Raw genomic sequence first — 14292 nt, forward strand, 5'->3', positions numbered from 1 at the left:
AGGGCTCTTGCCAAAAATAAAAAATGAAAATAAAAACAGACGAGATGAAGAAGGAGTAGAATAACTTAGCCGCGATGAATTTAAAATTATCACAGTTGAAGTGAGTATATTGTTATTATTAGCATTATTTCCTGAAAAACAACTTATTTCCATTCTTCACCAGACACTTATGTATCATTGTTATCTTTGAAGCGTTTTTTATTGTCTCATCGATTACAGTGTAGTATCAGCAATGTTGAGCAGCGAATGCGTTCTTGGTTGAGACCGCTGATATACCTTCAATAAATCGGGGTGTTTCGGGGAGCCAGACCAGCTCAGTGGGTTAACGCATGAGGCGTTGACGAGGGTTTGGGTTCGAGACGGGATACACACATGACAAATCTCCCCAATATGATTAGAAAGGAACTATATAATTATGAGTCATGTGTAGTTCAGGCTTCCTATCGGTTCCTTTTTATTGTACAGCTAATTGAAGGGACAGAGGCCTCTTTGCGTGATTGATTTTTTTGCGCATTCGAGGTAGTTTCTCGTTGCATTGAATTTTCTATAATAATTGTCTAAAATTTCTTCAATAATTCCTTTTTATGTGTAGTAATTAGGCTATTTTGGCCGAAATAATATTTAAGATTTAAACGCAAAACTTTGTTGTGTTGGTTGTGACAAATTTAAAGGTATAGGAAAGTATAATGTCAAATAAAATATCAAATTGATATTTTAAAAAAATACTTTTCGTCCATAAGGTAGCTCAAAGCGTCAAAAACAAATTATTAAAAAATAAATAAACGTGCTGCCCAAATGAGGTTTGTAAATATGATCAATACATTTTTCAAACTCTGTTCAATTTGATAAATGAGGACGGTAAAAAGAATTTAATTCGATTTCCCTATCATAATCGGAATCCATTTGATTTTTTCAATGCCGCTTCGACGCCGCCCTCTACTGCAGCCAACTGCTAAACTTTGCCCTCTGGGCCGTCAAAAGCGAGTCGAGTTATTTGGAGATTTCAACGCTTGAAATTACTTTTGGTTTCTTTTCTTTTACAAATTACTTGTCTATATATTTGTTTAATTTCAAACAAAATACATCTGTTATAGAGTGTGCCGAAAACTAAATTTAAAAAAGCAGTCGAGTGATCAGTTTTTTATTTTTAATCAATCATCACGATATCAAAAATAAATAAACGAAATAATTTGGGAAGCGAATAAATCTTCTCTATTTTTTATTTATTCACGAAAAAATTACTGAATTACTTGTTTGGCATAAAGGACACTATCATTTTCGTCTGGCTTTTCTGGATGAGCGAGCGATCACTGCGCTGTTCGACTTTTTTCCTCCTCCTCGCCGGTGCTCCCTCAAACGATGACTCGATTCGCAGGCCGACGAGGCCTCCCACACCACTCGGCACAGCACACAACGAAAAGCGGAGCTCAGGGAGCGACGCGTCCGTCAGGGTAAGTCCGCTCTCTTGCTATATTTTTGGGAATCGGTAAGACTTTTTAATGATTAGTCAAATTACACAATATCTTCTTAAGAAATGGATCTAAATGCAATACTAACTCGCAACCTATTATTTATCAAAAGCCATGGCAAAGCATTAATTTTTCAATGAAATTTGATTTTTTAATTCAGAAGTTTTGGAAAAGGCTGGAAGCATGAGTCCGTTCTTGTGCGCCATTTTCTTGCTCGGATTTTCCTCCCTGGCCACCGCCGCCAACTTCACTCAAGTCTACCAGTGGAATAAAATGGACTACGATTACTCGTCAAGGGCGAGCAGGACACAGGCCTTCAAAGATAAAATTTTCAAACCAGGGAATATTGAACCTCTTTTCATGGCTGTGTACGGACCAAGGATCTTCCTCAGCCTGCATCAATACAATAAAAATAATCCGGTGACTCTGGTGTCCTTGCCGACTAGCAGCGAGTCATCTGCACCCCCCAAGCTCACTCCGTTTCCTTCGTGGGACAGGCAAGTAAGTAACAAAAATAAATGCAGTTTGTTGTACTTTTAACGGGGAAATGTAGTTGTTCTAAATCTGCAAAGAGAAGCATGCACTATGTGTTCTCGGAAGGTTTCACAAAAATAGATATTGCAGATCGCGCTATTCTTGGCCATTTTTCCACGTGGTTGCGTTGAAATACAAAATTGTCAGTTTTACTCTGTTTTAAGAGAGCGGATAAATTCCTTTGTTTGCAGGAGTATGGAAACTGAAACAACATTGAAGTAGCAAAAGGCCTGGAGGTGGATTCTGTTGGAAGGCTGTGGGTGTTCGACGACGGTAGCTCCTTTTTGACTTGTCCAACAACCATCTCACCGAATTTTTTCACCGGTTTTCTTTTTCCAACTTGATGCACGACTTGGTGATCGACGAAATGACCAACGAAATCTTCGCCTACATCATGCGGTGGGAAGAAACACAAATTGTCGTGTTTAGTCTGGACAGAAACCAACCTTGGATGGTGGAGACGCCAAGAATTAGGTCCTACTCCCTTGCCCTGTCCCCTTTATTACAAAAAAAATTTCGAGTCGACGAGAGAGCAATGATGAGCGAGAGTCTGCCGGAAATAGAGCATTTTTCCTGATATGAATGCGACAAATAATTTAATTTCTTTTCATTAAAAAATATTGTTAATAAAACCCCATGCAACTTGCTTGGCATTCGTGCCACGCACGTTGCATAGCAGCCTACAATCGCACGTTCAAAATCACCATAAAGGCGAACGTCAATATCATTGCGTTCATATTTTGGATTTAAAATAAATTAAACCCTGATTTCTAAACTAATTATGTAATCTGTCATTATTGTATATGATAATTACCATTTTTTGTTATTTCTTTCGAATAATTTTAGATATCAGACGCTTAAAAAATTGATTTTTTGGGGAAATTGTAAATTTTGATCGGACGATGGAGTCGACGGAAGGAAATTAAAACTTCTTGGTGTCTAAAATATTCTTCTTGACACTCGTACGGCAATCCAAAGAGGCCTTTTTGTTTCCCACATTCAGACGCCAGACGCCATCTTGGATTTATCTCACATATGGGCCTATTGCTGATCCACTTCTCATCAAAATGCGTTGTATTTTTTAAGAAAACAGCATTTTATCCTAAAATATGCGCTCAAGTTGAAGTAAAAAAAATTATTGGACTCACGCGTTGTATTGATTGGTTTTCGTGTTTTATTTTCAAACAGGATCTGCGTCAGAGGTCGATAAGAAGAAGCTAAAATAGAAGCCGGCCTAACCGCAGAAACATGAGACATGAAAACTCGGTCGCAACTCAAACAATTTTCACCACAAATCGAAAATTAAATGTTAAAATGATGGAAATACGGGAAATTATGGGGAGAGGAAGGCTCTAAAATGCGAAACATGCAATTTATATTTTAATGTGTAAGTTTTTATGCACTTGAATTGCTTGAATTGAGTCCTTACGTTCGGAGTCGCGTGATCAAGTGACTCAACGCATAGATTCACGTCCCTATGATCTTTTGCCATATTAAATGAGTTTTCGGCAGCGGCTTTGTGTCCGAATTACTGAAGCCGCCATCTTCTTAATTGGTGCGTGAAACAAAAAGCGCACGATGAGTTGACCTACAGAAAACATAAGTCGAAACCATGTCCAACTCGGAATTTTTGGCGTTTTTATGCTGCGTGTTCTCTCAGCACCTAGATTATTCTTTTAAATTTTCGGTTTGATATAACATTGCGTATTCGAACTTTTGAGAAAATAAAAACTGATTTACGCAGCAGTCTTGTGAAAGCAGAAACCACCATATATAGGGCTCTGCTTCACTCTTGTTCAGTGGAGGATGTTAAAAATAATTTTTTATCTAAAATGAGTCAAGAATGGAATTAATAGGAATAAGGAATTATATCGATTTCCTGCGTCGTGCAGAATTGTGGACACATTTTTCCTTGTACGTGCGCGAAGCGAGGGGCAGAACACTTCTAATCAAAGTCTGACGCACCCGAATATCCTGCTGCTTCAAAATAAACGCAATTCACAATTGCGGGATGGTTTAAAACGCGCAGAGGTTGAAAAAAGAGACCGAGGCGTGAATTTTGTGGAGAGAACCGGCGTCGAAAAGAAGAGAAATTACCAGCAACTTGCAGTGGAGCTCAAGTAAATCTACAGCCTGAGGAAAATTAATTAACATGGTTTCTGTCGTCATTTCTAAAAATAGAGTTTGACTTAGTCGCTGACAACAAACCACCTCAAGCTGATGCAGAAAGTTGCAGTACCTGGACCTGTCAATATATATGATCAGAAAATCTCTCGCGTTTTAATTTCCACGCACTGCGTTTGTCTGCTCGCCATTTCCCGGCTTAAATTGGCATCACCGTTGGGTTATGTGAATCACTGTTAAATCAGAATAAATCAAAGATAATATAGCATTCCGAGAAAACCAAAAAAAGCTTTGATCGGTCATATTGAATTGCTCAATTTATGGTGAAATTCTTCCTGGTTTTTTGCGACCATAACGTTGAATCATCATCCTATTTTTGTCAAGTATTTTTGTGGTTATGCCGGCATCTATTTTAGCTATACTGCGTATCGATACCTCTGACGCAAAACATAAAATGAATCATGCATATCCTGTTTGAAAATAAAACGCAAAACCTGTAAAACTTGTGTGATAAATAATCCTATAATTTGTTCCTTGCTTAGCCTATAAAGATAACATAACTTGTTGTTTTCTTAAAATGTACATCGCAAATTTGATATGACGTGGTATGTGGATAATTTTCAAAAGCCTCGGAGAAAGCGTTGATGTTATTTGAAGTTTGATTTTAAAATTTTGATAGCCAGCATTTTGCTATTTTCAGTTTCAGTTGCTCAGTTTTCCTTATTTGGTGCGTGCAGGAGATGCTTCCGACTTTTTGGTTTATCGCCTTCTGCGTAATGCATTTTTTATCAAAATCTATGATTGAACTTTAGGTGAAATAGTTCCGGGTTGGCTGCTATATTTAAGGCGAGCAAATTTTGTTTCTGCACCATAGTTGCAGTTTCACCGATCCGTTCTTTCCCAACGAGCAGGTTCGTATTTCTTTGAAGCAGTTTTGCTACTGTTCGATCTCCTCGTAATCAACATAAATGGCTCTTGATGGATGAAACTATCCTAAATATATGCTTTTGTTAATATTGTTCAATTTTCTGTTTTTTTTTCGCCCAAATAGAAGTTGAGTTGGCACTTCAAATCCATTTCCCACTTATTTCAGTTCGGAAAATTGTGAGTAATGAATCATCCTATCTTCTTTGTCATCATTTTGCTCCGCCTTTTGGCCGCCGCTGCCAACCTCACTCAAGTCTTCGAGTGGCCTGATGGATTGGATTTCAAGTGGCCTTCCGAGGTGAACAGGGCACAGGCCTTGCAAGCTGGAACTTACAAACCAGAGAATATTGAACCTTGTTACATGGCTGTGTTCGGAAAAAGGATCTTCCTGAGCCTTTATAAAGATAATGGCATTCCGGCGAGTCTGGTGTCTTTGCCGACGAGCAGCGCGTCCTCTGCGTCCCCGAAGCTCACTCCATTTCCCTCGTTGGACAAACATGTAAGTGCGTATAAGGTAGAGATTAACAATCAGATTGAATAATATGCACTCAGGGAAAACAGTGTTGTCGAATTTTAGTTATTTTTCTACTATCATTAAATGGGCAACAACACTCTGCAACTTGAATTTTCTGAACTTCACGTAGTCAGGATCAACGCAAAATATTTTTAAACTCCTTTCAAGGAGATGATAGTCCAATAATGTGTGTCTCATGGGAATTTGAAAAAAGTACTGAATTAAAGGTCGTCAGAAGTCTTCTTGAAAAAATAAAAATTAGTTTAGAAAATTCATTTTTCTCAAGAAATAGTGCCAAAAGTGAAAATTCGATGTAGATTTATTCTTTAAAATCGCAACAAATGCTTCTTGCAGGAAGACGGAAACTGCGAAAAAATCCAGTCTGCAAGCGGACTGCAAATGGATGCCACTGGAAAGCTGTGGGTGCTGGACAGCGGTAGCAACAAATGCAATTCAAAAATCTGGACATTCGACCTGGCCAACTACGATTACATGAAACTAATTCACCAGTTTTCTTTTCAAAAAATGATGGATGACTTGGTGATTGATGAAACAAGTAACGGAACCTTTGCCTTCATCGCGGTGCGGGGTGGACAAAACATTGTCGTGTTTAGTTTGGAAAAAAGAAGATCTTGGATAGTGGACACGCCAGGATTACATGTTTTTTCTTTTGCCCTGTCCCCTAAGGAGGAACCAAGACGACAGCTCTACATCAGCAAATACATCTCCACTGAACTGTATTCAATTTCCGTTGCTGCACTTCGCAACGGAATTCAAACTGCAAATCCGAAACTAATTGGTAGATGGACAGCAGTACCAAATATTATGCAGATGGGCAACCACGGGACTATGTATGCCACCTTTTGGTGGAAGAATTATATACTATCCTGGAACACTTCCCAGCCATTTGAAGAGCAACGTTTTCTTCAGGTAACCAATTTAAATATAAAATTTTTGATTTTGTTATTATTACTGCATGGTCAATATTTTGATTTGAAGAGTGATGTTTAAGGATCATATATAGCTCCAATTTTAACCTTTGCACTTTGCTAAAATTACAACAGCCTGATACTTTTTTTAGGTTCGAGAACTGACTACTAGTAGGCCGTTTATTTTTGTCTTGGACTCGTTGGGTAACTTTTGGATGATTGAGCTTAATAAAACAGCGACGAATCCAAGGGTCAGACTACTAAAGGCTGTGGCCGGTGCGAATAAGCCATTCATTTTCGAGGCCTTACCAGGTAAGCGTTTGCTTGGAACAAAAGACAATACTTTTTTGATGCCAAAAATACCCTTCTCGTCAATTTTTTCGCATTTAAAGCAAAGGCAAAGAGCACTTTAATAATAACTAGTAAAATTCAAAAGCCGGTTTTTATTTTAGTTACGCTAATATCTATTCCAATCCCCACTAATATGCCTGTTTTACCATGACAGAACCATCCGCGGCCGAATCTGTTAGTGTTTGTGAGGAAACTTCCACACCCGAGATGCACCAATATCGGCTGTTACTCATCATTCTGATCTGCACTAACGGACTCAGCGTCGTCTTCTTGAGTTTGATCATTCTCTGGCTCATCCTGAGACAGACGAGGAACAATTGCCTTTCGCAAAACACCAACGAGGCCCAGCAAATGTCCGTTTTCCCCGACGAGCCGGCCGAATACCACGAAGTCCAAGATGATAATTCGAGAAGTGCCGCCACACCTTCCGTTCCGGCCGAGTACGATTACGTCAGCCCCGTAGAAGGACTGTACGAAGAAGTCAAATACGGCCAGATCGTGGCCACGCCCCCTGCTCCTAGTCTCTACGAGCGGCCGATTTGTCTCAGCCCGGAATTGTCGAAAAGAGTGAGAGCAATGCCTGAGAGGCCGAGGACGTTCGAGGATTTTGGAGAGGCGCCTCGTCCTCCAGTCGAGGACGATGCTCAACAGGAACCTCTGTACGATGACGTTGCACCGGCCACTCCCACGACACCATCTTGCGGAGACACTACTTTTGAGTCGGCGCAGTACCTGCAAATCCTGCCATAAGCAACATAAATATATATGATCTCTGTTACTTGTATTTTTTTATAAATCACGCCGCGTGTGTAACGATTGGTCGAGTGTAAAATAGTGCGACTATAATGCGCATGGCGAAGAGTGTGATATAGGCTTACCATGGAGGAATTCATCTTTGCCGTCGCTGACATCATTTCAAGCATCGCCAATCATCAAGATCTTCAGACGCTAATTGTAAGTGTCATTATTCAAAACTCGTGTGCGCTTATTTCGAAAATTAACTTTTTTTAAAGACCTATGTACTTATTCCGCTAATTTGTTTACCCTATATGTATTTAGAATATCAATTTTATTGTTAATTGATTTAATAATAACTCTTCTATAATTCAATTGTTTAATTTATTGGTACACCAACAAAAGCAAACTTATAATTTTAAGAGCATCGTCTATCTCCTGCGCCTCAATCAGTTTGATAGCTACCCCGCCTCTTTTGCCTCGCCGCAGTTACAGTAAGAATTGACTTTTTACTACCAAAGTCTCGTCTGAGTCAACATGAACTCAATAGCGTAATTTACGTGCAAGTCATGACGAATCTGACGGAGTGTATAGTTTTTGCAAATTCTGATGATTCAATTTTTCTACCGCTCACAATTGGCTGAATAGACGAGGAAATCGAAAATATTTTTGCTACAGTGTCTTCATGGCCCCGCCTCCAAGGTCGTCGAAGGCTGAGAAAAATACCCAATTTTGTCAGAAACGCAAAGCGCTTTTAATAATGACCACGATTGGGCTCAAGCTGCTCCGCAGCCACTCGGTGAGCTTTTATTAGTAAAGGGAAGTGCAGAGTAGATCATAGGTTAAAATAAAACAATAATCAGAGATCTATAAATAATGAGCTTTGATCGATCAAATATTGAATTGCTCGATTTGTGGTAAAAATTCTTCCTGGTCTTTTGTTGCGACCGACGTTTAAGTCCCGGTTTTTGTCGCATGATTTTGCGGTTAGGCTAGCTTCTATTTTAGCCATAGCTTATCGACCTCTGACGCAAAACACATACGCGTGTATCCTGTTTGAAAATAACCTTAGTTAATTCCCTGCAAGAAAAATGATGTCAGTGACGTGAAAATGACGAAAAATTTTGTATTTTCAAAAGGCTTTAAATTTTGATTTTGAACAACTAAAAACAAGTTTTGTTGGTTTTCTATTGAATTTTGAGCAAATTTGGAAAATTTTCACATTCCTTCAATGACGTCACTGAGACATCACTGTGATATCACTCACGTCACGGTTGCACTCCCGAAGAGACGAGGAATGAAAATGATGTCAAAATGATATCATATTGACATACCCACGGTGACCAAACGTTTTAATATTTTTCCGTTGATATTCTAAAGAAATCAATATAATATCTCTAAAATTTTCCAATTTTGGAAAAAATCAAAAAATTTAAAAATTAAAAAATATTTTTTTTGTCATTTTTTCATACTTTTTTAAATTATATTATTGCAAATGGGGCCTAAAATTCAGGTGTGCAGGGTCACGATTCGATGTGATTTCAAAGTGACGTCAAAGTGACGTCAAAGTGACGTCAAAGTGATATCAATATGATATCAATATGACATGCTCAGCGTGATGATTTTTTGAAATTCTGGGGATGCGCGTGATATCAATGTGACATCAATGTGATGTCCCAAAAGAATTTGAAACAAAAATTATGAAATTAATTAATTAATTAATTTAAATGTTAATGATCAGCAAAGATTTCATATTTTTTTGTTTAAAATTCTTTTTGGGACATCACATTGATGTCACATTGATATCACGCGCATCCCCAGAATTTCAAAAAATCATCACGCTGAGCATGTCATATTGATATCACTTTGACGTCACTTTGACATCACATCGAATCGTGACCCTGCACACCTGAATTGTAGGCCCCATTTGCAATAATGCAATTTAAAAAAGTATGAAAAAATGACAAAAAAATATTTTTTAATTTTTAAATTTTTTGAATTTTTCCAAAATTGGAAAATTTTAGAAATATTATATTGATTTCTTTAGAATATCAACGGAAAAATATTAAAACGTTTGGTCACCGTGGGTATGTCAATATGATATCATTTTGACATCATTTTCATTCCTCGTGTCTTCGGAAGTGCAATCGTGACGTGAGTGATATCACAGTGATGTCTCAGTGACGTCATTGGAGGGATGAGGAAATTTTCCAAATTTGCTCAAAATTCAATGGAAAACCAACAAAACTTGTTTTTAGTTGTTCAAAATAAAAATCGTGACGTGAGTGATATCACAGTGACGTCACAGTGACGTCATTAAAGGAATGGGAAATTTTCCAAAGTTGCTCAAATTTCAATGGAAAACCAACAAAACTTGTTTTTAGTTGTTCAAAATAAAAATTTAAATTGAAAATACAATTTTTTGTCATTTTTACGTCACTAGCATCATTTTTCTTGCACTTAAGTGCAATTGTGACGCGAGTGATATCAAGGTGATGTCACAGTGACGTCATTGCAGGTATGGAAAATTTAATGCATGAACAAGGAAATCAGTAAATATTTTTATTTTATAAATTGGATAAAACTCCATGTTTTTGATTGGGTTGAAACGCAAATAATTTGCGATGGCTGGGAGATTAAGATTTTTAAAATAAAAGTGACAAGCGTGACGGGGCTACTTTTTCCGCTGATGCTCTTAACGGTGGAGATTCCTTACACTCAGAATTATATTGTATGCGATGTATGTGACAATAAAATATAATTCATATGTGTGTTCTTCGTTCCTAATCAAAATATTAATTGAATTTTCCAGGAAAAAATATTACTGTGATATCATATTGATATCACCAGGGTGACGTCAAATTGACGTCACTAAATGTCCGTCACAATGGGATCATATTGATATCATTATGATATCACGACCAAAAAATTTTTCCCAGAAAATTATTTTTATTGCATTTTTAAAACTTGAGGTTGAAAATGCTATTAAAATGATTTAAAGAAAATTTTCTGGGGAAAATTTTTTGGTCAAGATATCACCTCAAGTGACGTCAATATGACGTCATATTGACGTCACTCCAGGTTGGAGCTCGGAATACGGATCCAAAAACTGTCAGTTTTGAAAATGCTATTAAAATAATAGTATTTGGGGAAAATTTTTTGGTCGTGATATCATAATGATATCAATATGATCCAATTGTGACGGACATTAAGTGACGTCAATATGACGTCACCCGGGTGATATCATGTGATATCAATATGACGTCACAGTGATATTTTTTTTCTTGCAGGGTTAACCCTATTACTTGTTCCTTGCTTAGCGAAATTTTATAAAGATGGTTGCTGTTTTCTTAAAATGTACATCGAAAATTTGATGTGACGTCGATTGTGTTCTTCCGTGCAATAAAAGCTTACATCATTATCAAAGACCTCGGAAAAAGCGTTGAAATTGTGTTTTGTTTAAGTTTAGCATTTTGATATTTTCCAGTTTCCAGCAATGCTCTGCAGTTTCCTTGCTTGGTGCGCAGAACTCCGACATATTGCAAAAAAAAAACGTTGTTTATCGCCTTCTGCGTAGTGCCTTTATCAAAATCTATGATAGAGCTAGGTTAAATAGTTCCGGGTTGGCAGCTATTAAAGGCGAGCTAATTGCTTGTAAAGGCCACTCATCTTTCTGCGACAAAGCTGCAGTTTCGCCTCCGTCTTTACCCAGCGAACAGGTTCGTATTTCTTTAAAGCACGTTGTACACTCTTTGGTCTGTTAATGACCATGACCAGGCGCCCGTATCGACAATTCAAGATAATTTACGGGCACCTCTGAGGTCAATTAATAGGCCAATGAGTGCGTATACAACAGAAATGTTTAGTTGGCACTTAAAAACCTTTTCTTAACTTAATTTTTCAGTTTAGACACTTGCGAGTTATGAATCCTTTCTTCTTCGTCATCTTTTTTCTCCGACTTTCCTTGGCCACCGCCGCTGACTTCACTCAAGTCTTCCAGTGGAAAGAGTTGGATTTCAAGTGGCCGTCAGAGGCCAGCAGGGCACAGGCCTTGAAAGCTGGAACTTTCAAACCAGAGAATATTGAGCCTCGTTACATGGCTGTCCACGGAACAAGGCTCTTCCTGAGCCTTGAGAATAATAAAGGTATTCCGGTGACTCTGGTGTCTTTGCCGACGAGCAGTGAGTCCTCTGCGTCCCCGAAGCTCACTCCATTACCTGCGTTGAACATGCATGTAAGTGTATATTAAGTAGAGCGGAACAATTAGATAAAATGCGCTTTTCTTGATTTTACGTGGTCAGAATTATATTTTTAATTTCCTTTAAAGCTAATGATAGTTCAATCATATGCGTGCGTGGCTTGTGATTATTTGAAACCTAAAAAATTACTGAATTGGGGTGGTCAGAGGACAACCTCTTGAAAAGGCAGCAATTAGATTTGAAAATTCGTTTTTTCTCTGGATATTGTGCCAAAAATGAAGATATTTGTTCAAAAACGCAACAAATGCTTTTTTGCAGGATGATGGAAACTGCAGTAAAATTCAGGCGGCAAGCGGACTGGAAATAGATTCCTTTAAAAGGCTGTGGGTTCTAGACAGCGGTAGCAACAAATGCAATGCAAAAATATGGACAATCAACCTGTCCAGCTACGATCACACTAAAATTATTCACAAGTTTTCTTTTCGAAAATTGTTGCAAAACTTGGTGATTGACGAGGCAAATAACGAAACCTGGGCCTACATCTCACAGGAAAATCAAAAAAACATTGTCGTCTATAGTTTAAAACAAAACCAATCTTGGACAGTAGACACGAGAGGAATACATGTTTTTTCCATTGCCCTGTCTCCTAAGGAGGAACAACTCTACGTCAGCCAATACAATTCTACCGAACTGTATTCAATTTCCGTTGCCGCACTTCGCAATGGAAATCGAACTGTAAATCCAAAACTAATCGGAAAATGGAGAGCAAGACCATATCGAATGCTGATGGACAACCGTGGGACCATGTATGCCGCATTTTTGGGGAAGAATTACATACAGTCGTGGAACACTTACCAGCCATTTCAGGAGCAGCGTTTTCTTGATGTAAGTCACAGATTTCAAAATGGCATTTTTGTGGTTCTATTGATCAACTTTTTTACTATTTTAAATTGAAGAGTGGAACACGTGTTAACGGTCTCATATCTTCAATTTTAACCTTTGGTCTTAGCTAAAATTAAAGTGGAGTCCGCTACACTTTTTAGGTTGGTAAACTGGTTACTGAATGGCCATTTACATTTGCCTTGGACGCGTCGGGAATCTTCTGGACGACTGAGCTTAATAAAACAGCTACTATTACGCCAAGGTACAGGCTATTGAGGGCTGCTGCGGTCGGTGCGGAGCCAGGTAACAATGGCAACTTTTCAATGCCTATATAATAATGAAAAAATCTCATTTTATTTTTAAATTTTTTTTAGCTTTTTGTAATGAGTGTTTCATAAGCCAGTTTAAATTAAAAAGAGCTCACTGCAGCTCACCGCATTAAAATTTTGACTAGTCATTCCAAGCACCACTACCAATACCCAAAAGACCTAATAAATTGCCTTTTTACCATCACAGAACGGTCCTGCTTGTCTGCCGAGGAATCTTCCACGACCAAGGTGAAACAATATCGGCTGTTGAACACCATTCTGATCTGCTCTAACCTGTTCAGCGTCGTCTTGCTGGGTTTGATCATTCTTTGGCTCATCCTGAGACAGACGAGGAACAATTGCCTTCCGCAAAACACCAACGAAGCGCTGGAAATGTCTGCTGTTTACCTTGTTGAGCAAGATGAGCATGTGAGAAGTGCCGCCACAACTTCCGTTCCGGATGAGAACAATGACGTTGACACCGCACCCGCAGAAGAAGGCCTGTACGAGGAAGTAAGATACGACCAGGTCGGTGTCTCGCTCCGTGCTCCAAGTCTCTACGAGCGGCCGATTTGTCTCAGCCCGCGATCGGCGAGAAGAGTGAGACCGATGCCTGTGAGGCCGAGGACGTTCGAGACTTTTGGAGAGGCGCCTCCTGCTCCAATCGACGTCGGCTCTGCTCAACCGGAACATCTGTACGATGACGTTGCACCGGAAACTTCCTCGACACCATCATACGAGTCGGCGCAGTACCTGCCTATCCTGCCATATGCACCATAAATATGTTCCCTAGCTGTTTTCTAAAGATAAGTAATTATATTGTCCAGACCGCTCGAGTGCTCGGCTTTATGGCGCCACCTGCGTGTCTGCATCCAGGGGTTCCCCTCCCTCCAAGAAGCACTTCTGGCAAGACAGTGAATGTGATTAATGATGGAAAATGTAGTTTGAGGCTCATTAGAATATCTATTTTATTATAATTTAAATATGATTGTTACTTTATTTAATAATAACTCTTCTACTATTCAACTGTTCTAATTGTTTAATTTATTGGCATACCAATACGAGCAACTTTTATAGTCTTAAACCCTTCTTTTGCCCTTTTGCCTCGCCAGTCGCAGCCAGAATTTACTTTTTATTTCCAAAGTCTCGTCAGCGTCAAATTTAACTTCAGTAATGTAATTCACGGCTTTAAAGAAAGTCTCTCTCTCTCTCTCTCTCTCTCTCTCTCTCCGAGTCGTCGATGAAAGAGATGGTGCTGCATGTCCGCTTTGCTTGCTGTCACTCCACGCATGACCGGGCTGTCCTCTGATTGTCCAAGTT

The sequence above is a fragment of the Cloeon dipterum genome, chromosome 2 (genome assembly GCF_949628265.1).
Source record: "Cloeon dipterum chromosome 2, ieCloDipt1.1, whole genome shotgun sequence".
In the NCBI taxonomy this organism is placed as follows: domain Eukaryota; kingdom Metazoa; phylum Arthropoda; class Insecta; order Ephemeroptera; family Baetidae; genus Cloeon; species Cloeon dipterum.